This window comes from Leptonychotes weddellii, chromosome 7 (genome assembly GCF_054177405.1).
Source record: "Leptonychotes weddellii isolate Sample4059 chromosome 7, ASM5417740v2, whole genome shotgun sequence".
Classification (NCBI taxonomy): Eukaryota; Metazoa; Chordata; class Mammalia; order Carnivora; family Phocidae; genus Leptonychotes; species Leptonychotes weddellii.
In genome coordinates this window covers 114,443,816-114,459,545 of record NC_138375.1, presented here as the reverse complement: position 1 = coordinate 114,459,545, position 15,730 = coordinate 114,443,816, and positions in this window count along the sequence as shown.

The following is a 15,730-nucleotide window of genomic DNA, read 5'->3' as shown; positions in this document are numbered from 1 at the left end:
AAACAAACTGGGGGTTCTAGAGGGGAGGGGGTGGGAGGATGGCTTAGCCTGGTGGTGGGTATTGAGGAGGGCATGTTCTGCATGGAGCACTGGGTGTTATGCACAAACAATGAATCATGGAACACTTCATCTAAAACTAATGATGTAATGTATGGGGATTAACATAAGAATAAAAAAAAAAAAAAAAAAGACCCCAAGGGGCAGAGGTCCCATGGGAGAGGCAGTGGTCCTCTCTGGTGTCTGTACCTCTGATCCCCTTCTCTATTTTATTCTTTCCAGTTTGCTTAAGAAATTGATGTAATGAAGACGTTATGTGGCCAAGAGCGTTAGACCCCAACTGTGACCTCCACACCCCAGATCCCGATTCCCCTCCCCCACTCCTCAGAACTGTCCCAGGAGCCACGTGCCCCTGCTTGTGAATCTGGGCATCTCAAACAGGCACTTCACTCTGACTTGGTTATTTAACAAATTCATTTGGGGGTGAGCTCAGAAATGAGGATCGGAGGAGAGAAAGAATTGTCTTTTCTTAACTGTCCCCAGGACGCCTTGAGCAGGCTTGGAGGATTCTCGCTAATCTAATCCCTGTCAGAGAAGGAACGATAAAACAATTCAGGCTTTAGAAGCCAAATCCCTTTCCTGCACTCACACTATTTCTATATCTCTCCTTTCCCGTCTCCCCCCATTTGCGCCGAAGCTGAGGTGAGGGCTTCAGTGGATAAAGGATTTCATACTTCACTCTTCCATTTTTCATATTTAAATTTGCTTTACTCTCTGGTTTGACTTTCCACTGACCCTTGAAGAATTGGCGTATTTCAAGGGGGCGGGGTGGGTGGGTGGGAAGAGATCTCATTATAGGATATGAGAAAAATGGAGCAGAGTTTTAAAACTTTTAATGACTAAAACACAGTGTTCCAAGTCAGTATTGCATTGGAGTTGAAGTCACTGTTTGGTTACAAGTGTTTTAGGCCTAAATGGGGTTGATGACATCTGTTTAATTTTAGATGTCTGGAATACATTCTGAAAATAATGAAATCCAAATGTATGACCAAATTAGAGAACAATTTTATCTGCGACAAAGAAGTTTTTAAAATAAGAGCAAACATTTCGACCAAACAAAGCTTTAAGAGACCCGTCAAACCTTTGGTCATCGTGCCGTGACTTTTCCCAGTGGGTCTCCACGGTGGAGAGAACTTTCCTTCCCTTTGCGTGTGAATCAGACGTTATTATGTAATTTTATACCCATTTTCCTCTCCTTTCTCTGCGTGTGCACACTGCTCCGTGCTGCCAGCCCTGGGGAGACCGTGTTTAGGGGAGTTGAGGACCCTTCACAGGAAAAGTTCCGTTGGTGAAGCAAAGGGCTGATGTCACAGACGCTCCAAGGGCCACTTGTCGGCTGTTACATAATGGGCTGAGCAGCTTGGGAGGGGACCCAGGGGAAACTAAGAAGTGCAGAGGCCTTGCTAATGGGGCAGGGTCCTACCCTGGCCATGCGCTGTGTGGCTGGGGTAGGCCCCTGACCCTCTCTGGGCCTCACTTCTTCCGTATGAGCAGCTCAGGGATTCTGGGAGGCTTGCTGTGGTGTCTTCTCTGCTGGCAGATTCTCTTGTGGTGAGAATCCCCACTACTGGGAGGCGCACCGGATGGTTCTTCTACTTCCTAGAAGCCCAGCATCTAGGGCGATAGAGAGACTCTGCCCATGTGGGTCTTCTTTACTGTCCTCATCCCGGGAAGTCCTTTGAGGGTGGTGTTGGCAGACAGACATCCCTGTGTCCACTCCGTGATACCAGAGTAGATCCAGTGTCCAGCCATGCCCTCTATCCTTGGCTAGACTTTCATATATAGACAGGAAGTGAATTATGGTCACAGTTGTATCTGATGTCCTAAAACACTTGGCTACTGGGCAAGGTAATTCTGCCCTTCCTGGGTGTTTGTACCTTCCAAACGTCTGTGGACTCTTATCTCCCTGCCTTGTCCCATTCCTCCAAGGTTGGCTCAAGCCCTCCCCTGAGAACCAGCCCCTGGTCTGCTGAGTCCTGCCAGTCCCTGTGCCCATTGGCCCGGCTCAGCCAGCCTAGGGTCAGCTTCCTGGACCATGGCCCCGTGGACCATTGCCTCCACATTTCACTCCTGGCTTGGGCCTCTGCGCTGGATATCCCAGAGATAGGAGGTTTCCTGAGTGCTTGCCCTTAACCAGTGACCACAGACAAGCCTGGAAGGGGGGGTTAGAAGCCTGTGGTGCTTGGGCTGAAATGCCTGGGGTGAACCTCGGGCTTGGTGAAGCCTGCAGGTCCGCTGGCCTCTGCAGAAATGAGTGGGCTGAGATGTTGGCTGCTGTGGACAGATGGCAGATGGGGGGATAGTGCTGAGGTGAGCCCAGGCCTGCCCGGAATTCTGGGCTGGGTCTATACATTTTGTCTGTTAGCCCCTCGCTTGTGCCTTCTGGCTCCTTCTCAGGACTTTGTGTAGTGGTTAGTGGCCCTCAAAGCCTCAGCTGGGAGGCATCGTTGGCAGTGTTGGAGGACGATGTGATGGCCGCACTGTTGGGCAGGTATATTCGGGTACTTTTGTGGGAACTCCCAGAGGCCCCATGGTCAAGGGGCATGGACTGTGTTACCTTAAGGACAGTGGGCTGAACTCAGCATGAAGAGGGTCTGGAGGGGTCAGAGTGGCCCCTCCAACAACAGGTAAGGAATGCAGGGTGGGAGTTTCATTTAGTTCTGGGGGCTGGTGGGTGGAGGACATGGAGCAGCCGGGCTGGGACTCAAGAGACATGGCCCTCGCTCCATGTGACCTTGAGTGAGTCAGGGACCTTGCTGGGCCACAGCTCAAAATCTGTAAAATGTGCAGGTCAATACCAACCTGATAGGCTTACCGGGAAGCTCAGATAATAAATTGGAATTGAAAATGATTGTAAAGATGGCACTCGGTGAAGGCCTAGACAAGTGTGGGGAGTTTTCAGTTTTGTTGGTACTAATAGAGATTTATAAGGAGTAGTGATGATAGTAAGTTCATCCCTAATGGTTTTTTTTTTAGCCCATTCAGGACAGTGGGGTTGAAAGAACATGGAATTAGGAGCCGGGCCTTTGGATTTCCGGATTTCTTGTACCTAACTCTCTGTGTGGCCTTTGGTGAGTCCCGCTTATCTTTGGGACTTAGTGTCCCTGTCTGTAAAAAGAGGCCCACAGTCCCCACTCTGCATTCCTCCCCTGGCCCGCGGCTGCTTGGGTACTGGGGAGGTGGAGTGGCGGCCAGCCTAGGCTGTGATCCCTGCTCCCCTTCTCCACCAACCTTAAGCTCTGACGTGATCAGGATATTGATCACCACCCTGTGGACGTTGGGCCTCGTGGGAAAGGCCAGGGTCTTTGGGGGAGGTTGGGTGGGTGGTGGGAGGGATGAGGAGATAGGACAAAGCAGTCGTTCACATCATGGTGACTGAGCATCATGTCTTGTGCCAGGCACTGTGCTAAATGCTGGAGATACAGCGGTAAGCATGACAGATGAGGTCCCTGCCTCCTGGGGCTCATATTCTGGTGAGGGACACAGACAGTACACACATAGATAAATAAATATGGAAGTTGTCCGCTGTGACACGTACACCGTAGAGCATTAAAATTGGGTGATGTGATGGAAAACTCTTTTCACCTGGGTGGTCGGGGACGGTGTCCTCGAAGAGGTGACAGTTCAGCTGAGATCTGCATGACAAGGAGTCAGCTGTGAGAAAATCAGGGGAAAGTGTTATAGGCAGATAAAACTACAGGTGCAGGGGCCCTGAGGTTGAACAGTCCTGGTGTGTTGAAGATGCGGAATGGGCAGCGCAGCTGGATTTAGGCATCAAGAAGAGAGTGGTAGGTGGGGATATGGGTGAGGTAGAGTGCAGACCATATGGGGCTATATAGGGCAAGGTCTCAGAGTTTGGATCTAATTCCAACTATAATGGGAAGCCAGGGTGGTGATTGTGGTGACACGATTGGATTTGTGTTCTAAAAAGATCCCTTTGACTACGGAATGGACAGTGGACTGTAGGGAGCAAAGGTGAAGACAAAAGTTCAGTTAGGCTAATAGAGGAGTGTAGGTGCAAGATGGTGGTGGTGTAGGCTGGCAGAGTGCAGTGGGGACAGAGAAGTGGGTGGATCCGGGTGCATTTTGGAGGTGGTCACTAGGATTTTCTGATGGGTCAGCACTCCATCCACACAATTGCCCAAGCCAAGGATTACTCCCAGCGTCCCTTCTTCCCTCAGCCCCACAGCTACTTCTGAGATGGGGAGAGGAAGAAGAGCAGCCTTGGGGGAGAGGCAATCAGGGGTGCAGCTTGGGACTTGTTAAGTTTGAGAGGCTTATTAGACATACGAGTGACGACGTCGAGGCTATCGTGAGCGTGGAGCTGCGAGGAGGGTAGGCTGGAGATAGACACTTGGCGTCACTGGTGTGGTGGTGGAATTTACAGCCACAGAACGGGAGGAGGTGGTGGGCAGAGGAGAGGAGAGAAGAGAGCTCGGAGAGTGAGCTCTTGGACTGTGCGGCCCAGCCAGCGGGGGTGCCTGGGACGGTACGGCCGGGAACGTCTATCATCCTGGAAGGCAGGAGGAAGGAAGGGCTTTGGCGAACAGCCAGTTCGGTGGGGAGGTGGTGATGAAGCCTGCCTGGGCACGGCAGAGAAGACAGGGCGCTGTGGGCGAAGGTGGGCCACGTCTGTCCTCTCTCTCTCTCTCTCTCTCTCTCGGTGTTTTGCCAAACCAGGAAGCAGAGAAATGGGGTGGCAGCTTGAGAGGAATGTGGGGGTCCAGGAAGGGTTTTCTGGACATCGGAGACATTACAGAGAATTTGTAGGCTGGTGTGGATGGTGCAGATGGGAGAAGTTAATGGTCCCTAGGTGGAGGGGACACCGATAGGAGCCACGTCTCTGCCGGGGGTTTGGGAGGTGGGACCTGGTGTACATAGGCAGGAGTGGGCCTTGAATAAGAGAGAGGGTACTTGCTTTAGGTCTGGTCACTGTAGGGAAGGCAGAGACAGTGGACTTGGTGGAAGGATTCCTAGGGTTCTCTGACCCCCAGAAGTCTGTCCCCAGACCAGACGTCTTTCCCCATCCTTCTGATTCCCCATCTGCCTCCTGATGTCTCCAGCCATGTGCCTCTGAGCATACTTGCCCTTTCCCTCTAAAGCACCCCACTTTTCCCCCTTCTATGGTCTTCCATGTTTCAGCCCATTCTCCCCCAGCCTAACTCTTACCGCCTTCCTCCAGGGAGTCTTCTGGGATTACCTCAGCCCACAGGGCTCTCTCCCCAGCTGGGCCGCTGGAGCCCTGAAGATGACCCAGACAGACCCCTGGTCACTAGGCCTCCGGGGCCAGCGGGAGGGATGCTGCCTTGTCAGAACTGTATGTCATTGTTGTGAAGTCCTCTGCAGCTAGAGATCAGGCCGGTGGTTTGTGGAGAGAGAAGAGACAGAGGGCTTGGGTTCTGGAGTCTCACTCGCCTGGGTTCAAGTCAGAGGTCCTCACTAGTTGTAGGACCCTTGGCAGCTTTTCAGAAATCTTTCTGATCTCGGATTCCTCATCTTAAAGTCAGGTTAATAGGATTTACCTCAGCAGCGTTAGGTGCGGGATAAATGCGCTAATGCACATAAACTGCACCTAGCACATTATTAGCACTCGGTAAATATCATCATCGTCATCATTATTAATATGTTATTTTTTTTGTTTTACCTACCATTTCTTTGGTGGGACCTTAGGGAAATCCCTTGACCTTTCCATGCCGGTTTTTCCCTCTTCTGAAAACTGGGGATAGTAACAGAGTCCTCCTTAGGGGGCTGCTGACTTTAATGAGCCGAAATGTGCAAGGAGTTGAGCCCAACAGCTAGTGCATAGTAGGTGTTCAGGAAGAGGAGCTTGCTGCTGGTGACAATCATGACGATGGTGGCAATTATCGCTCTGCATTTCCGTTTCCCCTGCCGAACCCCGCTGCGGCTGCAGAGGTGGTTGCCTGGGGGTCCCGCCAACGTCTGCCATGCTCAGGCGAAGGTTCCCCCCAATCCCCACGTCCGCTCCCTTCCCACCCCCCCGCCAGGCTCAGCTCTTCACCCTTGGCTTCTCACCCTTCCCCATGAACCCATTCATCTCTGGCTGTAAGGTTACAAGGCTTTGAAAATTAATTTTAAAAAAATTACACTCTTCTGACCCTTTAAACTTCATTTTAAATCCTCTTAGTGCTCTAATGAAGCCCAGGCTGTTTTAGGCATTTTGGAGAAGTGTGGCTGACAGTGCCTTTTTAATTTAGGTAGAAACAGAGGGACACACATGGACCCAAATATGTATCTGTATAATTAAGGATAAAAATCATAATCCCCTAAGCAAGCTGTGCTAGTGAGCATCAGGTTTAATAGGGATTATAAGGAGGAATTAAAGCTGCCCAAGGGGTACACCGAGAGACTTCAAACACCTTTCGGAAAACAAATTAACGTGGCTTTCAGAAATCATTCTCTAAGGGCGGCAGAGGGTTTTCCTCGGGCTTCCCTGCTTTCTTTTGAGATGTATTTTTAACACTTGTATAAACAGTTTGGGCCCTTGATATGGGGCTTCCTGTGCTCCTTTCATTAGCTGGTGTCTCGGCGAGAATTCGGCTCATTACCCGGGCATTTTGATTTCCCTGCCGCTGGGCCCAGCCTGGGGCCATCCTGTTTCCTTTACCGTTGCCTAGTGGTGTGGAACCCCTTGGTGTGTGGCTCGGCCTGTTATCCTATCTTCCCACCCAAGCCCAGCTTCCCAGAGGCGCTTTCAATTCCCCGGAGAATGGGACTTCTGAGGCAAGGGGCAGTGGCTGGGAGGTTGGAGGCTGGACCTACGTCGGGATCATCTGAGAAGTTGGCAGAACGGCCTTCCATCACCCAGGCTCCACTGGCCCCTTTGTTTATTTACCCTGCTCCTCCCTTCAGGTACACCTGCAGGGCAATGTGTGGTCCCTATGGGTACTGAGTTCCCTATCACTGGAGGTATTCAAGCAGTATCCTGGCATAGGATTTTGAGGGAACCTGTGACCAGCTGTAGAATGGACCTGGGTTGGTCATTAAAATCCCTCGTAAACCTCAGATTCTGCAATTCATGCTTTACAATGGAGTCTGGGCAAGGCCTTGCTGACCTTTACAGCGACAGGGATACCCCTGATGGAAGACACAGCACTGGGCTCTGAACAATCACCATTAGCGACCCCTGTTCTGCTGTCCTTGCTTGGGCCCACGGAGATGGTACTCTCTTCTCTTCTGGAAGTTTCAGGTTTATGCTCAGTTATAGGATTGCCTTTAGAGATTTGATCCTGTAGGGACTCAGAACAAAAATTCCGAATTCTGTCTACCTAGGTTCCCTTTGGAAGCTCACCTTCTTCCTTTGTAAAGCAGGAATAATAAATAATGATAGCTAACATGGATTAAGCACTTACTGTGTGCCTCACGCTGCTTGAAGCACTTGTTTGCTTATAACTACTTAAGTAGAACTCTGTTATTGCCTCCACTCTGCAGAGGAGGAAACTGAGGTCCATGGAGGTTGAGTAACTTAGTCAAGACCACAGCTAGTCAGTGATGAATGACAGCGTCTAAAAACCAGCTACTGGGGCTCTGCTGAGCCCTTCACAGGAAAGGAGATGGTGCTGCCTTGACCTCCCCTGAGTAGGAAGCCGGTGGGCACAGCGGAGCTGTGGGTCTTGACCTCTTGAGAAGGCTTAGTGACATTAGTGCCTCTCACCTTGGTCAGCGCCTTGGCCAGGCCTGGCAGGGGCCAAGTGGGGAGTGTGACATTGCCTTTGCCCTAGAGGGCAGAGCTCCTGTGAGCAGGCCAACTGGCAGCATCCAGACTGGGCTGATGGGCGTGTGTCTCCTAGAAGTTTTCCTCACCTTTGCAAATGGGCTGGCAGTTGGCTGTGAGCATAAGGCTGATTCATCCTGAGTTCACATGAGGACATTTGCCCAGAAGTTGTTTCTACTTCCTGCTTCTGTTGGTTGGGTACCCATGAGGCAGGAAGGAGGGAGCTTCCTTATCTTGAGGGAGGGGCTCTTAGAAAGGGAGGGAGCATGTATTTCCCACGAGGACGCGGAGAGGCCCTGGCTGGAGTGGTCGTGTAATCCTATTTCCCACTGGAACTGTGTGCAGATCACACCCTCCCTTCCCCCGCCACCCCGGACCCCCGCCTCCCGCCTCCCCGGCTGCCCAGCTCTGCCCCTCACAGGGGTCTTATGTCAGAGAGCTATGGTCACCAGGAACAGGCGGCTGGAAGGGAACAGCGAGCTCTACTGGGTTTGCAGGTCTCACTTCACCAAGGAGGTGGGATTTAGGCTGAACTTTAAGGCGCCAGTGAATTTCTGTCAGCAGAGAAGGGGGTGATACCATTTCTGAGCACATTCATGGAGCACGCCCTATGCTCTTATTTCATGCTCATGATGGTCCAGTGCTACTTTCTGCGTTTTATGGGCGATGGGACAGAGAGGGGAGAGGACTTGCCAAGGTCACACAGCTGGATCTGAACTCAGGACCAAAGCATGCCCCGGCTCTCTCCCCTAGCAGCTGGGGGAAAGTGTGAGCGATGGCAAGGAGGCTTGCAAGGACCTGGTGGGTTTGGAGAACAGCCGGAGGGCAGGGTTGGGAGAGAGGAGGTGGCAGGGTGTGAGGCTGGGGTTGCTGCTGGTGATGGTTCCGTATGCCCAGAATGGCAAAGCCTCGGTGGTGTCCCAGTAAGCATTTAACAACCAGCTCTCCCAGAAAAAAAAAAGGGGGGGGGCGGAAGAAAAAGAAAAAGACCCTGATATGAGGGGTTTGCTGATGTCCATGGTGTAAATGTTTCCACCTTGGCCAGCTTCACATTCCCAGGGTGATGGCAGAGGACGCTGAGTTCTCCTGAGCCATTATGAGCAGCACTCCAGGGGCCTCGTGTCTCTGGCTTTGGTGTTTGGGGTTTACCCAGGAGACAGTAAGAGGGGAGATGACTCTGTCAGCCTGTCTCCTCACGGTTGGGGCTCCCTCAGCCCGAGGAGGCCCTGATGTGATTTTAGCTCCTACTGAATGGCCCTGGCTTCTGGGTTCTGGAAGCACCTCCTCCAGCTTTTCCCTCTAGCCCTGGGGTTGGTGAGGGCTTTCTCTTGCTACTGCTGATCTTCTTGTTACCTCACTGTCCCTTGCTTGTCTTCTACTCTGGAACTAGGTCACTGTGATGGCTTACTGGGCCTTGGCTGTGGGCTTTGCTTTCGTGAATGGATCCTGACTGAATTGTGGGGAGGGATGAGGGGCAGGAGAAGTCTCCTGACGGTGGGCTGTGTGTCTTCCGCCTCATCTTGCTCTTGGACCAGATGGCCAGATTTGATGCCTCTCGACCTAACAACTTAGCCTATGCTTGCCTGGGCCCAGACCCCTGAGGCTTCAGTGACTTCCAAATCTGATTCTAAGGCCCCTGCCTGCCACCCCACCAGAGCCATCTGCTGGAGGCCTGGTACCAGGCTGAAGTAGAGGCCTGTCACCATGTGGTTCCTTCATTCACGGGGTCAGAGCTGGCTCCTCCAGGCATCTACACGCTGACTGGCTGACTTTCTCTGTGGCCTGGCCCCCCTTGCTCACCCTGCCCTGACCTGCTCAGGTGGGCGGGACCACGGACTTCTGGCCCAGGTCTCCCATTCCGTAGCTCCTTCGAAACCCTTTTCTCAGTGGGAAGAAAGGGTGAGGCAGGAATTCTATCTTGTGAGGGGAAGTGTGTGTCCAGGCTTACGCACCAGGGACAGGAGGCTCAGCTGTGGTAGACTTCCAGGCCGCAATGCGGCCACAGGGCTCCTGGGATCGAAGCTGGGAAATCCCAGTCCAGTCCCACGTTGCATTTCATGTGAAGACACAGCGGCCTGAGAGGAACAAGGACTTTCCCAGAGTCACTCCGAACCAGTGGTGGAGCAGTCGCTGAGGCTGTGGTATCCCTCCCAGCACCTGGCGGGCCTGCCTGCACATCCTCGCTGGCTTCAGGCAGCACCGTGGGTGGGCCAGGCCGGCTGAGGGTGCGCTGGGGAAGGCGGCCCTGCTGGGAGGCCGGTCTGCTGCCTGAAGACGCCTCAGCCGGGCCAAGGTGCTTGTTCCCCAGAAACTTTGGAGGTCAGCAGAGGCCCCTCCAGAGCCCAGGACGCCAGGTTGCCGTTCTGCAAGTGCGGGATACGCATGTGTGGACGCCTGCCCCGGGTGCAGCCCTGGAGAAATCCCCGAGTACACACCGGAAGGCCAGTGCCAAGTTGCGCAAGAGCTGTGTGCTTGCGAGGCTTTGTACGAGACCGAGAGGGCAGCGTGGTCCTGGGAGAGGGATGACTCAGCAGAGCCGGGCCCCTGGGGAACTGCCAAGGGAGGCCAACATGGTGGGGACACCACGCCAGGGCTCACGCGGTCTGTGGAGTCCTTTGGGGAGTGGCCTCTGCTCAGGTCATTGACCTGTTATGCACACGCCCAGTCCCCCCCAACACCCACCCCCAGCTCTGAGCCTGCCTCACCCGGGCACAGACCTCCGCAGGCTGGCAAGCTCCCCAAAAGCTTTGGCACACTCAGCCGCTCTAGGCAGCAGACCTGGGATTGCACACACTTGAACTTGTGGGGACCTAGAGATAGGCCAAGCAAGGAGTTCAGTGGCTAGTCCCAGCTGAGTGGGAGATAGTGTATGTACAGGAGAGATATCTAGGGAGGTTGCCTCCTGATCACAGAAGGTCTTCAGTGACTGGCCTGCCTGGACTCTAGTCTGTGAAAATAGGGAGTTGCGGAAGGTTTTGGAGCAGGTAGGTGAGGATGCCAGAGATTTGCTTCAGGAAGGTGGGGAGGGAACGGAAGGAGAGTGTGCATGAACCTCCGCCAGGGTGGGGCAGGCCAGGGTGAGGCCACACAGTTTCTAACACAGGCATAGGAGAGGGCTGGTTCAGGGCGGTGGCCACGGAGGGGGGGGCCAGGCTCCGTGCGTCTCCCTCAGCTGATCGAGGTCTGCTGCTTTCCCCACTGCAGAGGAGCTGGACTTAGGATCATGGAGTAGCTTGAGAGCAACCCACCATGTGCTAACTGGCTCCTTGGGCAAGTGACTTAATAAGCTTGTTAAGTTCTTAAATTATTAAGTAAACTGGGACCCAGCTCTGAGCCTCAGTGAGCTCATCTGCTAATTGGGAGTGATCCATCCTTTCTAGCATTGTTTTGAGGACTGAACGACACCTTTGCCTCTCACTGTGGCTATGGCTTAGATGAGCCAGGAATGAGCCTGCCCTTTCTACCTCCTGAGGTCACTGGGGGGGTCACCGCTGGAGATGCCCCGCCCTCACCCATGCGGCTGGGCCCCGGGGCGGCTCCCCCTCGGCCTTCTGCCTGGGGAGCTGGCAGGGAAGATTTGCCGTGGAGTGGGTAGCCTGACCAGGCTGCTTACACTCGTCTCTCCGAAATCCCCCTTCTTGTAATGGCTGGGATGTTAAGCAGTTATGTCAGAGAAAGCCTTTTCACTAATGAGATGGGGGGAAAATGGAACCAATTAATAGGACTATGTTTCTGGGAAGGCCCTGGGTTCTCCCCTATCAAGAGTGGGGCTAGGCTGGTAAGGGACAGGGACCAGCCCCTCTTCCTCTAGGGACCCCTGCCTCCTTTCCTGGGTACTCGAGCTGAAAATCAGGGCTGCCTGTGGGCATGCTAGGGGCCCCAGCAGCATGGATGAGGACAGAAGCCTTCCTGAAGTCAGACGAGGGGTAGGTGGGCAAGGGGCCAAGTCTTGGGGCCCCTGGAAGGAAGGGGTGCTGCCTCCCTGGAGAGGGGGCTAGTGCTGCCACCAGCTGATGAACGGTTCCTAGGCCTGTGCCTCCCCCCCGACGCCACATGCTGGGCTGACCTGTGTGCTGCCCCCCGCTTGGTGGGGCTGCCTGGCCTTTGTCTCCGGGGGGTCCTGGCTTCAGCCTCATACCTGAGCAGGGAGCAGAGGTGACTGACACAGAGCCATGCTTCTCGGCAAACAGGGCACTCCTTCCTCTTGGAGGCCGTCCGGCAGGAGGCTATGTTTACCAGGGTGGAGGCCGTGCGGGCGTGCGTGTGTGTGCGCGTGTGCATGGGGAGTGTGTGAGAGAGAGAGAGGCCTTTGGGAGGGTAAGGGACTGGCCGTCGGGTCCCATGGACAGCAGCCTGAGCTGCGCTTGTCTAGCTGGTGCCTTGAAGAGATTCTGTGAGGGCTGCTTCCTCCAGCATGCTGAGGGACAGGCTGAGGAGAGATATTTCTCCCTGGACAGTGTCTGCACTGAAGAACATCTTCAGCATCTGGAGAGACTGTGATGGAAGGCCTGCATGAGAAGGAGGCTTGTTTTTGCTTGAGTCTGGTGCCCCAGGGAAGCTCAGTCTTAGGAGAATCTTCTACATCCCGTGGTTGTGCTGGGGGCCTGCATGCAGGCAGAGTGGACCAGCTGACTCTGGCGTCTGGCCTCAGGGGTGGCTGGTCTTGGCACCCACCCCAGGAATGGGTGTCCGTTCAGGAGGGGCATTTGGGCAGGGTGCCAGGGTCTGGCCCCATTGCAGAAAGCCTTCCCCTGCAGGCAGCCACGCACCTGTGCAGCCCGGGACTTCGAGATCCCCTTCAAACAGAGTCCCGGTGTGCTTGTCCATATTGTCAGGGGAAACAAAACCCAAACTGGAGAGAGGGGATATAATGTTCTCCAGGGTGAGTTTTTCTCTCATAAATTTTTTTTTTTTTTTTTTTTTATCTGAGAGAGAGAATGGGAGACAGAGAGCATGAGAGGGGGAGGATCAGAGGGAGAAGCAGACTCCCTGCCGAGCAGGGAGCCCGACGTGGGACTCGATCCCAGGACTCCAGGATCATGACCTGAGCCGAAGGCAGTCGCTTAACCAACTGAGCCACCCAGGCGCCCCTCTCATAAATTTTTAAATGAACCTTTGGCACCCATGATGTCTTCATCCCCGGAAAGCCCTTGCAGATGCCAAAGTTACGGAACCATTTCAAAACGTGCAAACCCAGTGAGCTGATGCGAAGTTCCACGGGGTGCTGCTGAGATGGCAACCTTAACAGTTCCCTGGTGACTCCATAGTTGCCTTCTCAGCGGGGAAGATCGTGCCTGGTCCCTGGGCTGGAATTCAGCGTGTCCGTGCTCTGCTGCGCTGCCTGGGGGCGGGGGGTGGGGTGGGCTGGGGATGGCGGAGGGCTTGGTGACATGTGCCCGGGCCCTTGAATAGGCCAAGAGGTCAGTGGCTCAGGGCCCTGTGTCTTAATTCTCAAACTTGTGCGTTCCTATTTGGATGAAAATCCTTTAGAATTCATATGATCTTATCTACATCATCTTGGCATCCACCTTGTAACCTGGTACTGCGGGATCATTTAAAAAACGCTTCGTGTGTCTTCGTGAAGGTGTTGGTATATTTGATGGCTCTTGTTTGCTCCAAGGGAAGGCCAAATACAGCCACGGTCCACCTTACGAAGGAAGTTTCATTTGGTTGCATCTGTTCAGATGGAGGGGGGGGCAGGACAGAGCACATGCCAGTGGGCCATGCCAGGGTCCGCGGCCCCCGTGGGCCTGTGTGTCACAGTCACATGGCAAACGGATCCCAGCTTGACACTTGGCACCTTGCTAGAGACCGTTGACACTAATTGTACTGGGAAATCAATGAGGAAGAAGTTGCTGGAATGAGGATGAGGGGCTAAGAGTTTATCTAAGGCAGACTTACCACCATGAGACTAACATAGCTTCACGTGCACAGGACAGCTCTGCAGAGTGACCACGCGATCCCTCATTACCAGCCCTGTGGCTCGTGTGAAGCTGGTTAGCCTTGCACACAAGGCCTTGGAGTTATCAGTGCCACTTTGTTTGCACACGGCTCTTTGCAGACATTCACTTTCTGCACTGGTATTAATGAAACCAAAAGACAAGAAGAAGTGGTCCAAGCTAACCTCTTTCTATCACTAAAGCCACTCTTGGCAATTTGACTTGAGCAAATTGCACATCATCTGATTTCGTTGATAGTTTTGTTTGTATTTCATTTGCTTTGTATCCAAATTTGTATCCCAATTTGCTTTGACTTTTTATTATTGAGGAGTGATCAGTATGTCATTCTGGTGCCCCCCTGGGGCCCGACTGGTGTCAGGCAGGGTCCCTTGCTGAATGTGGGGGTGTGTGTGACAGACGTGGCCCGTGCCTCTGCGAGTCCATGCGGGCTGCTGTGGTCACTGTGGTTGGGAGCCTCGCGGGTCCCGGCCTGCAGCTGAGATTGGTGACGGGGGGGACACCTCCCTGGCCCAAGGCCCTGGGCAGGTTCTCACTTCTGTCCTGTGATTCCAGGATCCAACAGCTCTTCTGCCCTCTCTCCCTGTCCCCCCCCGCCCCCCGCCCCTGCACATGGGGATGTGTGAGGACACTCTGCATGTGCCTTGGCGTCCCAGAAATGTGAGCTGGTGCTGTTGGAGATGGACCCCTGGCATCCGGCTTGGTTTTCCTGAGTGAGGCCTTCTGTTCTCACAGGTAGAGCTCTGGGGCTGTGGGGTTCAGCGTCTGGGGGAAGGGAGGCAGCCGGCTTTGCCTGGTGGCCTGGAAGCCTGGAGGGAGCTGATGGGAAACATCTGAGCCAGTGGCTCTGTGCACTCAGAAAATAAATCCTGGCTTCCGAAGAAGCTGCAGAAAATTGATTTTTTGCAGCTTCAGTGGTCATCCTGAAGGATTTGGTGGGCAGAAACTGGGCCCGTTTCTCATCCCTGTGCTCTGTGCTGCTGGCTCAGGTGTTGGATGGGCTTCTCTCAGAGGCAGAGGGGCCTGGGTCTGCCCCTGTCACCCCTTCCCGGACCTCGCACCGCCCTGTGCCAATGGGGAGGGGTGGAGGGCCCATCTTCCTCAGCTTGCCCTCAGCGTCCAGCTGCTTCTTGCCTGTTGCTTGACTTTGGGCCTGCTGCCATGGACGTGAAAGGTGCGTGTGTTCATGCAGCTGAGCTGGGATTAAGGCATTTGTACACGGGTGCAGCTGTGGGTCTTTGGTGTCTGGGGCAGGGTGGCACAGTGGCGGGTGGGTGCCTTGGGGAGCTCAGGCTCCCTCCCCCTCAGGGAGTGCTGCTTTTGGCTGCTGGGGTCTGACCTGGCCATCCCCATGAGCACCAGGCGGGCTGGCCGGCCCGGGGGCAGGCCCTGTCTGGAGAGAAGGATCCGCTTTCGGTGCATTTCCCCTGCCTGTGTGGAGCATGCACTTAGCCCAGCCCGAGGGAGCTGAAGATTCCCACAGCAGGGGAGGGAGCTGCGGGTACGGCCTCATGGTTCCCGGAACTCCTGTGGGCTTTGGATGATTTTGTGGAAACCTTGGCTAGGGTATTGTAAGGCACAGCCATGACCTCTTGGCCCAGCAGCCAGCACACGGAGTGGCTTAGCCTTCTAGAGACAGGCAGTGTGGGCTACTACACCCGTCCCCTGGCCAAGAGTCCAGGGCGTGGAGGGCTCGGCTCTGCCCCTAGCAGGGAGCCCCCCTGGGCACATCTCTGAGTCTCTCTGGCCTCCGGCCTGCTCCTCGGCTATCAGGAGGGACTAACCACAGCCTCGCTGGGCTGCTGGGAATATCCCCGGAGACCAGGCTGGACCTAAAATGCCCACCCTTTGCCCAGGCTTGGAGGGGGAAAATCAGGTACGGAAGGAGTCCAGCCCTCTGTTGAGGTCTCTCCTTGCTGTTGCTGAGGTTTGGCATCTGGGAACGGATCATCCTTCCTGGTGGTCTCTGCTGGTGTGGCATAGC